Source organism: Myxocyprinus asiaticus, chromosome 37, assembly GCF_019703515.2.
Source record: "Myxocyprinus asiaticus isolate MX2 ecotype Aquarium Trade chromosome 37, UBuf_Myxa_2, whole genome shotgun sequence".
In the NCBI taxonomy this organism is placed as follows: domain Eukaryota; kingdom Metazoa; phylum Chordata; class Actinopteri; order Cypriniformes; family Catostomidae; genus Myxocyprinus; species Myxocyprinus asiaticus.
This window is the reverse complement of record NC_059380.1, coordinates 40738780-40753340: the sequence shown is the minus strand read 5'-3', so window position 1 is coordinate 40753340 and position 14561 is coordinate 40738780. Positions and strand designations below refer to the sequence as shown.

General features: G+C 39.7%; 1 protein-coding gene across 1 annotated transcript in view; it reads left to right on the top strand.

Annotated features, from left to right (window-relative positions):
* Window positions 1–2348, top strand: part of LOC127428042 (GTPase IMAP family member 8-like) — a 44478-nt gene extending 42130 nt beyond the window's left edge. Inside the window, exons 14-17 of the mRNA XM_051676064.1 lie at window positions 34–849; window positions 923–985; window positions 1068–1217; window positions 1317–2348. The gene's annotated coding sequence lies outside the window, so the exon portion shown is untranslated. The remainder of the gene's footprint in view (window positions 1–33; window positions 850–922; window positions 986–1067; window positions 1218–1316) is intronic.
* Window positions 2349–14561: the final 12213 nt, after the last annotated feature.

Sequence of the window (14561 nt, the reverse complement as noted above, 5' to 3'; positions counted from 1 at the left end):
AATGTATTCTGACATTGTCATGTACTTTTGAAGGAGCTTTGTTTCCACTGCCTGAACTGAGAATTGTCCTGGTGGGGTGGATTGTTTCTGGCAAGAGTTCAACAGGAAACACTATCTTCAATGATGAAATATTTGTGACAGGAAGAACAAAACAGTGCACAAGTCATTCTGGCGATGTGGATGGCAGAAATATAACAGTGTTGGACACCCCAGGCTGGTGGAAGTATTTCTCAACTAAATTCAATCCAGAGTTTGTACAGACTGCAATCTTGGAGAGTGAAGGTCTAGCAGAACGTGTGAAATTTCCCAATGCCATGATCTTGACTATTCCTGCAGACACATCATTTAACAATGAACAAAAACTGGTCATCAAAGAGTACATGGCCATTTTTGGAGAGGAAGTCTGGAGACATACCATTGTTTTGTTCACATGTGGCGACAGATATCCAGACATCTCAATTGAGGAGCACATTGAGAGTGAAGGTGATGCCCTCCAGTGGCTGATTGAGAAATGTGGGAACAGATATCACGTCTTTGACAACACGGACATGAAGAATCGAGATCAAGTCACAGAGCTGCTCCAGAAGATTGATCAGATGGTGGCAGGAAACTGTTTGTTCCGTCTCGACACTAAGTGTGATGCAGAAATGAATCTTCATGAGACTGACACACAACAAGATCTGGATTTAGAGGAGGAAATAAGTCTGGACCCACAGCATGTGATGAAAATACTAAGTGATGAGCTGAACAACAGATTAAAGGCAATAACAAATATGGCAAATGATTGGATGGATTTAACTGAATATAATGACCTCGCAAGTCAGAGAAGCTTGGCAGAACCTCCTAGTTGTAAGTTAGTATTATTAAAATTAGTTGCAAGTTCTCTTATTTCAATTCCAGTAATATTGTGTTTTATTTACAGTAAAAGAGGATGAATCAAAGAAAGCTTCTGAAACACAGACCAACAAACATCAACAGGAGATCAGTAAGTAGGGTTTTAAGTAGAGAGCTTATAAGCCATTCACATTATCTGATTGTAGGTTCAAGAGTTGTATTTGTGCATCTAGTCCTCTGTGTACAATACTACATTACACTTTCAAAACAAGAGCCTGTTAATGAAAAACTCCTGGATCAGATTAAAAGGGAAGGAAACAGATGGGAATGTATTATAATGGAGAGACTCTTGAACATTTTGCAGAATTCTAAAGCATTATGTGGTGAGTTTGTGCAATGAAATGGGATATTAATTGCTTGAATTATATAATTTATCTTTCACCAAAGTCACACTCACTTTTTTGAATTCATAACAACCACAGATGAAAATGTGACCCAAAGACCAGGGGTTAATGTGCAGAAGTGGCTTCAAAGTTGTGAGCAATACAGCACATCAAAATATGCTCAGTGATCCAGCAGAAGATCCACAGAATACAAGCACATCAGAGGAAACAGTGAAATTTCAACAAACTCAACATCAAATCACATTATCAACAGTTCAGGCAGACAGTGATCAATGCCTGTAAAACATTAAACACCTAGAACCATTTTTATTTTCTCCATGAATAAATTGTATTTGTGTAATTAACTGATAATACAGATGATTTTATTGATAATTGTACTTTGGCAATTTTTGGCAATTTGATTATAAAGCATGATTAAAAACAACAGACTGTTGACTATTGTACTGTACAATAATCAAGAATGAAATAAAATATAAAAATAAAGGAAAACAAATAAAACAGAAAATAAAATACAGCAGGAAATCTATTAATAACACTAATAATTATCCAAACTCTATCCAAACTTCATATTCATAATGCTACATTTCATGATTCAGATGATAACTTAAAGCTGGATTACACTACACAAATTTAACACCGATTTTGGCCCAGATTTTCAGTCGGGCTGAGACGGTGCTGTCACGTTTTCATGTGTTTTCGTTCATGTCTTTTATTTTGAAAACTAGTTCCTTGTTCCTGCCATGTTTTCATGTGTTTTGTTCTCATTGGTTCTTTGTTTTGTTACTGTCTTGTGACCCTCTTGTTCCACCCTGTTTATTAGTCCTGTCCCTTCATTGGTTTATTGCCTTGTTATCTTGTTATTAGTTTAGTCTTGTTATTGGTTGTCATTGTCATGTGTTTGCCCATGTCCATGTATTTAAGCCCTCATGTTTGCCATTGTCATTTGTCAGGTATTGTTTGGGTAATGCTGTTTTCTCGTCTTCCATATCAAGTCAAGTTTAGAGTCAAGTTTTTAGTTTAGGTTCATGTTTCATGTTTCATGTTTCATGTTTATGTTTATATTTTCATTTCACATCTTGGGTTTCAAGTTTATGGATTTACTGCACCATGTAAATAAACTGCACCTGGGTTCTACTTAATTATTGTCTTCGTCTGCCTGTTGCTGCCAGCAACATTACAGATCACCTGACCTACCAACCATGAACCCAGCAGTTAGACTTCTTCATTTATACCAGGGGAATCGTCCCCTGGAGGATTATGTCGAGCAGTTTTGTGGACTTTACCACCATGTGGATTTTAATGAGGTGGCCCTCAAGGACATTTTTCGAAATGGATTGGATTACATTTTGAATTACCTAATGCCTGATGGCAATGTTCCAGGCACTCTTATAAACTACATTGACTATGCTCTTATGTTGGGCGGTTCTTCATTCACTGTTGGAATTGTGGATGAGAAACTCTGCAATTCCACAGCACCTGCCATGCCAGAACCCACTGTCATGATCACCATGCCACAGCTCAACGTCAAGGTTGCCACGTCAGAGTCCACAGTCAAGGTTACCATGCCACAATTCTCCGTCCAGGCGGCCGAGCCAGGGCCTCATGTCATGGTCGCAGAGCTTGCGCCAGCTTCTGCCGCGGATCCTGAGCCTGCTCCATGCCATGTCACAGCCACGCCTGAGCCTGCTCCATGCCATGTCACAGCCACGCCTGAGCCTGCTCCATGCCATGACACAGCCCCGCCTCAGCCTGCTCCACGGTCCAGGCCCGCCTCTGCGCCACGATCCAGGCCCACCTCTGCTCCACGCCTGCCACGGTCCATGAGCCAGCGCCCATGCCTGCCACGGTCCATGAGCCAGCGCCCATGCCTGCCACGGTCCACGAGCCAGCGCCCATGCCTGCCACAGTCCACGAGCCAGCGCCCATGCCTGCCACGGTCCACGAGCCAGTTTTTGAAGCCTCGTCCGTCCCAGAGCCAGCGTTGCAAGCCTCGTCCGTCCCAGGGCCAGGGCCAGGGCCAGCGCCTCGACGGCCACGTCATGCCATGTTGCCATGTCTGTCACGTCATGTCATGTTGCCACGTCATGTCATGATGCCACACCTGCCACGTCATGCCATGCTGCCATGCCTGCCATTCCTACCTCATCATACCATGTTACCATGTCTGCCATGCCTAGTCAAGCAGCCCCGCCTTGCCATGTCGCCACGTCTGCCCCGCCTGTCAAGTCAGCACGCCTATCCCATCAAGTCAATTTGCCATGTCCCCTGAACCTGCCACGGCTCCATCTTCCTTCCTCGAGCCTCCCATGACTCTGCCCCTCGAGCCTACCATGGCTCCGCCTTCCAGTTCCCCAGTCTCTGCCAGTGCTCGCGACCACAGAGGTTGTTCCCCCATCACTGCCCATGCTCATGACCATGGAGGTCATTCCCCATTTTCTGACTATGCTCACAACCATGGAGGTCGTTCCCCAGTCTCTGCCTGTGCTCATGACCATGGAGGTCATTCCCTTGTCACTGCCCATGCTCAAGACCACAAAGGCTGTTCCCCTGTCCTCTGCCTCTGTTTCCATGTCTGGTGGCCACCTCCCAGACCTCCTGACCCTACCCTGTGGTCACCCCCCAGGCCATCGGACCCTGCACCCTTCTTGGAAGCCACTTCACTGGCCACTGGCTCAGCCCTTGTCTCCTGTTCCATTCCCTGCCTTTCCAGGCCATGCCTCCTGCCCTGCCTCGCCAGGTCATGCCTCAAGGACCCGGCTAACCCCCCCCCAGCTCCCTATTGAACTCTGTGTGTTTATGTTTGGGTGTTGTGAGCCACCCCTTGTGGGGGGAATATGTCACGTTTTCATTCATGTCTTTTATTTTGAAAATTAGTTCCTTGTTCCTGCCATGTTTTCATGTGTTTTGTTCTCATTGGTTCTTTGTTTTGTTACTGTCTTGTGACCCTCTTGTTCCACCCTGTTTATTAGTCCTGTCCCTTCATTGGTTTATTGCCTTGTTATTAGTTTAGTATTGTTATTGGTTGTCATTGTCATGTGTTTTGCCATGTCTGTCATTAAGCCCTCATGCTTTCCATTGTTATTTGTCAGGTATTGTTTGGGTAACACTGTTTTCTCGTCTTCCATGTCAAGTTTTTAGTTTAGGTTCATGTTTGTTTTCATTTCACATCTTGGGTTTCAGGGTTATGGATTTACTGCACCATGTAAATAAACTGCACATGGGTTCTACTTAATTATTGTCTTCGTCTGCCTGTTGCTGCCAGCAACGATACAGGTGCTAGTCGGCACTAGTTGATGCTAGTCAAAACCAATTGGAGGCAGTCAGAGTTGACAGATTTTACAGTATATACAGCATAGTATATGATGAGTTCTGACTCATTATGATTCCATCTAGTCTGAGGATATCAAACACTCGACTACAGATGAAATCTTGTGTATGATGCTACACTAATCTGAAGTCATACTAGGAGCAACCAATGGAAATCGAGCACACAGGGCCACAAAGCTCAAGAAACAGAGCACAAGCACTCAAGTGGAGTTAACTTTTAATGACACTCACTCACCTCAACTCCCGTTGCCATATAGAGGCCATACAGGCCGCGTCTTTACATCCAAGAATGCACCCATATTTGCTCAGCCCATTTCTTTCGCAACACAGAACACAGAAGAGCAGCAACAACAGTAGCAACCGTTCCCATATCCATGTTTATTTACAACGGTCAAGCGTCTTCAAAAATGGGAGGGAGTGTGTTTACACACAGTGTTGGCTGGTGAATTGTGTTGGGAAAAATGTGCTTGGGCAGGTGAACAAAATTTGGGCTAGTTTGGAATGATTTGAGTGGGTTTTAAAATTACAAAATTAAGAAATTCCATCGCTCTTGCAACTAAAATAATGAAAATGGCTCCACACACAATCATTCAATCAAACAGCCAAAACACTGATTGACAGAAAATATGTGTTCTATTCAGAGGAGCTACGAGTTGCCACACCCACTAGTATGTTCTAAACAACCGCACCATCTGCTAGTGTTAACCAGTCAGAGTGCCCATGATGACCCTTGTCCACGTCGAAAGCGCCTACAATGGGCATGCGAGTGTCGAAACTGGACCTTGGAGCAGTGGAAGAAGGTCGCCTGGTCCGATGAGTCATGTTTTATTTTACATCACGTGGATGGCTGAGTATGTGTGCACTGTTTATCTGGGAAAGTGATGGCACCAGGATGCACTGTGGGAAGATGACAAGCCGGAGGAGGGAAAGTGATGCTCTGGGCATTGTCCTGCTGGGAAACCCTGGGTCTGGCCATTCATGTGGATGTCAATTTGACACGTGCCAACTACCAAAACATCGTTGCAGACCAGTTACACCCTTTCATGGCAATGGTATTCCCTGATGGCAGTGGCCTCTTTCAGCAGGAAAATGTACCCTGCCACACTGCACACATTGTTCGGGAATTGTTTGAGGAACATGATGAAGAGTTCAAGGTGTTTCCCTGGCCTCCAAATTCCCCAGATGGGATGTGCTAGATCAACAAGTTTGATCCATGGTGGCTCCACTTCACAACTTACAGGACTTGAAGGATCTGCTGCTAATGTCTTGGTGCCAGATACCACAGGACACCTTCAGGGGTCTTATAGAGTCCAAGTCTCAGGTCAGCGCTGGTTTGGTGGCACGCAGAGGACCAACAGCATATTAGGCAGGTGGTCATAATGTTTTGGCTCACCAGTGTACATTAAAGGGGTCATGACACGAGAAATAAAATTTTCCTTGATCTTTTGACATATAAGATGTCACTGTACTATAAATACATACTGTAAGTTTCAGAACTGAAAACTTTCTTCTTAATAGAGAAAATAGCATTTATTTAAACCAAGTTCTAGAAATGGCTCGTTTGGAATTTGTGGAACTTGTGACATCACAAGGACCAAATACATCTGCATATGACTGCCTCTTCAGCAAGACATTAATGCCTATTTTTCGTCATTGCAGCCTTGGCCCCGCCCACTGATGCTCTGTCACACAGGTAAAGAGGAGAGAGGGCCTGTCATGGGAGATTCATCCAAAGGAGACTTACACAGGACACCTTCATGGGCCTATCTGGATTTTAATGTTTTTCTACATAAACATGCACTAGACAAATGGCTTTGACCATTATCATACATCTCGCACCGCTTTTAAAAGATGTGATATCAAGTTAGAACTCTAAATAGGAGACTTGTTTCATTTAGCTGTGCTGTGTCTTGCTGTTGTGCTGATTTGAAGGCATCCTGGACCGTTTTTGCACCCATCTGTGCTATCTTTAATAGTTAGTCTTTTGTTAACATGCACTAAATGGATGTCTTTGATATTTTGTATGTGTTTACGGCGATGTGCTATGTCCAACGATTGTATTACATTTGCATATTCAGAACATTTCAGCGTGGATTGCTTGTGAACCAGTCGTAATATGATTCAAGCTTTGCAAAGGAACTGTTATTGAAAGATGTGGCAGTTAAAAACTATTGTCAGTAGCCAATATGGCTTGTGCAGCTATGAAATGATGTACATTTCTGGATTTGTTTTGTTGTAAATTTCCAAATTGGCAGCAATAGTTAAATAAATCCTTAAAATGCTGCTTTGTCCAGTATATACTTGAGCCGTAACTCTTAGAATGGGGCCCCAGAGACACAGTCAAAGCAGTGGGATCTGAGGGATCTTCTACCGACAGAATAAAATATATATTTTTTAAGGTTATCAATCGAATGAACTTTGATATGAATTTTAAAAGAAGACCAGCTCTTGATTTTGAAGCTGGAAGAGCAGTTCAGTATTTGTGTTTGAGTGCATTTAAAGGTATCATTTAGACACTGTTTTTACATTTAAATAATGTATGGGGTGTAGAAGGCAATGTGGCTGAGGAAAGATAATAGATAGACAATGAGAGTCTGAATTAACCATTTTTATATTTTCATTAATGTGATTACTACCAGCAACAAACAAAATCACAATTTAAACCACAGTAGTTCAGCATATACTGCTTACTATAGTTAAATGGGCTTGCTGTCAAATAATAAAAGCATTTTTCGAATTTTCTTAGAATATGTTGCCATCAGCCAAGTGTTTGCTTTTTTCCAATAAGAGTGTACGAAAGTAACGTGTTTGAGTAGTTTTAAGACAAATTTTATAGAAATTATGCAAAAAGTAAAAAAATAAATAAAATAAAAAACTTTGTTGCTGCATGTTAAACTATTGTAAAATAATTTTTTTTTCTTCTGTTCATCCCCTTTGCCTTTTTTTTTTTTTTTTTTTTTTTTTTGGTGTTTCAGCAGGTGATTAATTCAGCTACACTAGCTGATTGGGACTTGCCTATTTTAACATGGTTGGAATTCCAAATCGTGCTGGCTGCTCTTCGCTGGCTCTGCACACTACCTGATAGTGCCACTGCTGAAGCGCGTCCCTTAACATCATGTTGATTTTGCTCTGTTTATTTTCCTATTCTCTTTAACATCTCTAGACACTACTACAGTAAATCTTTAATTAAATTTTTGGCATTTATCTTCGGGTTTGTCTTCTCTTTTGTTGCATTCCTGAGCCAGGTTGTAACACTGGGTCACTTGTAATAATAACGCGAGGTAGCTAGAGAAGATTGTTCTTACTTTCTTTTTTTTTCTTAAATAAATCTCGAGAAGAGCATGCTATGGATTAAATTGTGTCAGCCGTCATTCCCAAATGAACATGTATAACATCAGTAAGGACACCTACATTTGCTCCAAAGTTATTTAAATTTAATAACTTAATGTTAATTAATTTATGAATTGATTCAGGTCTTAGTAAAGACTATAGTATATAAAGAGTTCACAGCATCATAGTGAACGTGTTATGAGATGTTTTGAGCAGTTCAGGTATGTAATCACCATCAAATTACGCTTTTCTCTTTTTATGTGAATGTGATCATTTGCCTCGATTCTGATTCACAGTCTCCACAGTTTTAAATTAAATGTAAATTACTGTTCCAACAGATTGTCCCCACACAGTGATGCACCCACTGAGAATCCTGTTGGGAGTGCCCCAGTTATAGGTGATTCTATTTTAAGGAACGTGGAAATAGAGACTCCAGCCACTTTTATTAATTGCCACCCAAAGCCAGAGCATCTGTCATCAGATCAAATTTGTTATCTGACTAATGGTAAATGTAGATTTTCTACGATTGTTATTCATGTCGGCACTAACGACTTCTGGCTTCACCAGTCGGAGATCACTAAAGATAATGTTAAAGAGGTGTGTGAACTTGCAAAAATGATGTCAGACACCTGCTCGTCATGGTGACAAGGTTTATAGTAGATTAGTGCCACTGAATGGCTGGATGTTTGAGTGGTGTCTGAAGAATAGCATAGGATTTATAGTCAACTGGACAAGTTTTTGGGGTAGACCTGACTTACTTAACAGAGATGGCCTCCATACCTTCAGGGAAGGTGCCGCTTTCTAGTAATTTGGCTCATAGTTTTAATAATGATAGTATTTGACTAATTGGGGCCCAGGTCAGCAAGCAGACAAACTGGTTAATTCGAACATCTGCTAGCTGCCATGAGACATCACATGGGTCACATAAACTACAACACATAGAGACTGTATCACCTAGATATCATATAAAGTCTGTGTCTGTTCTCTGAACTACCAAACACAAAACCTTCATTAAGTCATAAAATATTTTATTATATTTAGTCATAAAATTTGATTGATGTCAAGCTTGAAAATAACAAAAACATTTATGATAAACATCATTTAAAGGTAGGGCTACTATACATTAGATTGCTTTGTTTTAGATCTTTTGAAGTTATAATGCTTAATGTGACATCGTCAGATAAATAAAAAAAATCTCAGTCGTCTTTTGCTCTTGCTACAGTATATAGACCATCCAGGCCATATTCTGATTTCCTTAGAGAATTTGCTGATTTTCTGTTAGATCTAGCAGTTACTGTGGATAGAGTTTTAATTGTTGGTGACTTCAACATTCACATAGATAATGAAAATTATACACTGAATTTAGCATTTATCAATATTCTCAACTCTCTTGGAGTCAGACAAAATGCGACAGGACCAACTCATCGCCATAATCATACCCTAGATTTAATTCTGTCATATGGAGTTGATGTTGATAAAATAGCAATTCTGCCACAGAGCGATGACATCTCAGATCATCACCTCATCTTTTGTAAACTGCGCTTAGCTAAGGTCACTCAATCTACACAGTGTTATAAATCAGGTAGGACTATTCATTCGACCACTAAAGACAGCTACACTAACAATCTTCCAGATTTGTCTAAAATACTCAGTAAGACAAAAAAATTCCAAAGGACTTGACATAGTCACAGAAAATACAGTATAGATACAATCTTCTCTAGCACTCTTGATAGTGTCGCCCCCCTTCGATTAAAGAAATTTAAAGAGAAAAGCCCCACACCATGGTACAATGATCACACTCATGCTCTTAAAAGAGCAGCTCGGAAAATATAACACAACTAGAAGAGTACAAAATTAGAGGTATTTTGCGGTGCATGAAGGATAGTGTCTCTAGCTACAAACAGGCTCTAAAAGCAGCCAGGTCAGCATAATTGAGCAAACTCATAAAAAATAACCACAACAATCCTAGGTTTTTATTCAGTACAGTGGCTAAATTGACAAGAAACAAAGCTTCATCGAACCAGATATTTGATTGCAACACAACATGAATTTGTTTACTGACAGAATTGAAACAATCAGAAACAAAATTAGAATTATGCAGCCATCTCCCCTTTGCTGCTATAGGTCAGGAAGAGCTAACAAATCTTATTAAAGAATCAAAAGCCACAACATGTATGTTAAACCCCATGCCTACTAAGCTCGTGAAAGAGGTGTTTCCTGCACTGTAAACCCTACGGAGTAGTCATTGCTCACTGCACTACCAAGTCACTCAAGACATGAAACTTTTTCTTACTCAAACCTTATTTGTCAATTTAACTCAAACAAATCAAAGTTTTAAGTTGATTTAACTGGACATGTTAAGTAGATTTTTTTTTTTTTTTTTTTTTTTTTTTTAAGTACATAGCACTTTTTAAATTTTGCTTTATTTACTCAAACATTCTTGTTTACAGATACCTTATTTAGAGTTAAATGTATTTAATAATTTTAAGTTAATAAATTATATGTTTAAGTAAGCAGAACTGTCTGATTTTAACTTGAAATATTGAGTAAGCTAACTCATACACTTTGATGGCACTCAGCTTAAAATTGACCCAGTTCTCCATGCCCACCACAATCTGTCGATGGATCACCAGCTTTCTGATAGATAGGCAGCAGCTAGTGAGACTGGGGAAACTCACATCCGGGATCCTCACTATTAGCACTGGTGCTCCTCAGAGATGCGTTCTTCTCCACTGCTCTTCTCCCTGTACACGAATGACTGCACTGCAAAAGACCCCACTGTCAAGCTCCTGAAGTTTGCAGACAACACCACGATCATCTGCCTCATCCGCGACAGTGACGAGTCTGCATACAGACGGGAGCTTAATCAGCTAGCTGTCTGGTGCAGTCATAACAACCTTAAGGTGAACACACTCAAAACAGTGGAGATGATAGTAGACTTCAGGAGAAATCCCACCACACTTAGGAAAATTTCTTGTGTATGTGAGAACACTTGGCAATAAAGCTCATTCTGATTCTGAATTTAAAATGAACAAGTAATCTTAACTTAAATACTTAAAGTTGAGGAAACCTAGCTAGTACTAGCTAAAATTTGCTAGTAGAGTGAATGCTAGCATGCTGAGAACATACAAAGGACATTCTACATTTTTACCCATCCTCAAGCTCCACTATATTCACCATAATGGTAACCCCCAAAACTCAAACATAACAGAAACTCTTCTAAATAACATAACATTAAAGGTGCACTCGGTAACTTTTGTCTTTGTGTCATCTTGGACTTACATTGACACCTAGCAGCTTGGATGCAGCATCATTTTAAATAGTTTTCAGTTTCAGATGTCATTGTAGATATGTAGTATTCACAGTCAGCCATGATTAATTTAATCAGTGAGTGGAAGTGTCAAATAACAGGACAGTTACTGAGATTAAGCGAGTAGTATTCGGCTGGTCATATGATTCTAACATGGCAGCCCCCATGTGTGGACCCTCTCCATGTAGAATAAAACAGCTTTTATAAGGTTAATGATATGACTGGAGTCTTCATTTCAACACTGTAAAGATTGCTGTAAATTTACGGCCAAATTCCTACAGCAGTCTACTGTGATTCTTAAATACAGTAGTTTGCTGTTAAAAATGTTGCATTCTGGGAGATCAAGAGCAGGCTCACAGTGAAGTGACTAGTTTTATGGTAAATAGCTGTTCTATGCAAGGCATTAGGGGAAAATGAACATTTAAAATCATGATATCATCTTGGTGAAAGCTATAGTGACATTTTGAAACTTATATGAAAATATTTGTTTGTGGCACATGGCTAGTGTTCATGATGTTTCTGACCAACACCTCTGTTCTTTATCATCTCACATCAGCCTTCAATTGTCTGTCTAATGAGAAGTCAAATAAAAAAATAAAAAAATAAAAATCAACCTTAGAAGCAATGTACATATTAAATGTACAATTTTGCCAGGATTGAACAGTGTATTTTTTATGAAAAAACAACAACAACAACAACAACCTGTACACAGTAAAATAACAGTATAACACTGCATTGTGATTATAATGGTGAAATACCCATAAGCCTTTGCACTTGAATAAGTATGTATACTTTGGCAATGCATTGGAGCTAAAAAAATATTTATATATATAAAAAATTATTCAGACTTAATAGAAGTCTTAGTTTAATTAGTGTTGTTGTTTTGTTATCAATAGTTGTGTTTTGAAGGAAGTCACCATTATGATGATTAGTATTCTCTTGAGCTGGCACTTTGGACCTTCTTTATTATTATGTTATGTTCATACAGCCATTCAATTTATGTTTAAGTACAAAACAAGTTGTTGCACTGTGCAACTTGGAAGACAAAACCTAAGGTCAGACTGAATATCCGATCCTACCTTGCAAATGGCACTATATGTGGCAATAGTGATGCATTACACACGAAAACGTAAAAGCAAAAATAGTAAAGGTTATTTCAACAAAATTATATCAGCAAATTGAGTGTTTGATGTTTTTGATTAATTTACAACATAACTAGAGTTGTTATCAAGACACACAGATATCAACTATCGGCATATGAAACGCAACAATGGTGACAATTAACAAACATACTTTTACATAAATAAGTAAGAGCTGAAAATTAAAATCCAAGTAACTTAGACTACAACAAAAACAATATCAAAATAAACCAGTAACTAGTAAAAAAAACCTAAGTAATTTCTTCATGACGCAGTGCATGCTGGGAACATAGCTGTTAATTTCAACAACAGTAGATAGTATGTAATTTGACAGCTATATGCTGCTAAATTACAGTTGTATACTGTATTTCCTACTTATATTACAATATTACAATTCATGTCTTTAGGAGTTAAACATTTTTAATGAGGAAAAAAATCACTGAGTGCACCTTTAAACACTAGCAAGTCTCCCTTTACATGAATCTTGCACAGACACATTATATAACACTTAATTTGAACATTTACTCTCCCTGTCGAGTGCCATACAAAGCATGCTGGGAAATTTAAGTTTATTTAAGTTCCAGTAAATTTAAAGAGACAAGTTCATTAAACTCAACACAATAAACCAATTCAAGTTACTTTAAAGGTGTCAGTTTCGTGAACTCAAAAGAAAGAGAAAGTTCTAAATACTCATCAAGGTTAACTGGTTAAAAGGTTAAAATGTTAATTTTCCCTACTCAAAAAAAAATTATTATTTTGAGCATTAGGGTGTGAATTACAGTGTGAATAATATTAGCTTTCATTTCCTGATACAAAAATTAATTTTTAAAACAACACTGGTTTAAACAATTTCAGAATTGGTCAACAAAAGGAATTTTTTAAAGATAAATCAGGTTAATGTCAATATTATAGACAACATGTAATTATAAATACTTCAAAATTAAAATGCTTTTGTAAAGAGAACAAAATAACTTTGTGTGCATGATGATTAAATAACTATAGTTTTCAAAAGGTAACATTTTATGTACAATGGGCAGAACTAATTCAAGTTTAAAACTACTCCAACAGAAGAAAGTTAAGATGACTTACAAATTCAAGTATTTTATGTTGTAATCATTTTTAAATTATGTCTAAAAGGAAAAAAAAATTTCAACTTCCAAACTTATTTTTGTATAATTCACTGACAAAAACAAGTTATTAATACTCAGAAAACAGAGTTTAAAATTACTTAAAATTTTGCCAATAGTCATGTTCACATATTAAAAACGTCCTGGTTACTTTCGTAACCTTCGTTCCCTGATGGAGGGAATGAGACGTTGTGTAGATGTAGTGACACTAGGGGTCACTCTTGGGAGCCCCAAACACCTCTGCTTTTTTGAAAAAAGGCCAATGAGAATTGGCGAGTAGAATTTGCACGCCACTCCTCCAGACATACGGGTATAAAAGGAGCTGGTATGCAACCACTCATTCAGGTTTTGTGCTGAGGAGCCGAGACCAGGTCCCGGCCATTTCAGTGGGTAGTTCAGCGTTGTGGCAAGAGGGACACAATGTTTCGTTCCCCCCATCAAGGAACGGATGTTACAAAAGTAACCAGGACGTTCCCTATTTGTCACTCACTCAACGTTGTGTTGATGTAGTGACACCAGGGCTCCCTATACAAAACGCCACAACTAGCTGAACTGTATTGCGTGAACTGGCGGTGTGTGACGGGCAGACTGCTGTGTGCCTCGTAGCCAGCGCACCAGGCCATCACGTAACCTCTCCCAATGCTCTTATGAGCGTCGAACGGTCCATCAGGAACAAGTCGACTGCCCAACTATAGGGACAGGCTAGCCCAGCCGAGGCCACTTTTCCCTCTCTTTTCTCCCCAAAAAGAGTGGAATTTGTTAACTGACTGGGAGCCATAAGTGTCTGCGTCAGGGGGTGTCCCTCACAAGGGGAAGACACTGCAGAGACCACACCCCACCCAGAGACTGGAGGGGGGGTATTTTGAGTGGAAATACATCACATGGTCTTTACCGAGCCTTGTCAGATGGATGTCATGTGGAGAGGTCCTAAGGTAGGTCCTACCCAAAGGCAGAGGAGTTTCTACAAAGCATGGCGACCGGGGCAGAGGGGACCCTGCCCAAGGAAGATGCAGTTTACCGACAGGGAAACGATTTTGAGGAAAATATCACATGGGGTTGCCTTCGGGGGAGCCAGCACATGCAGAGCACC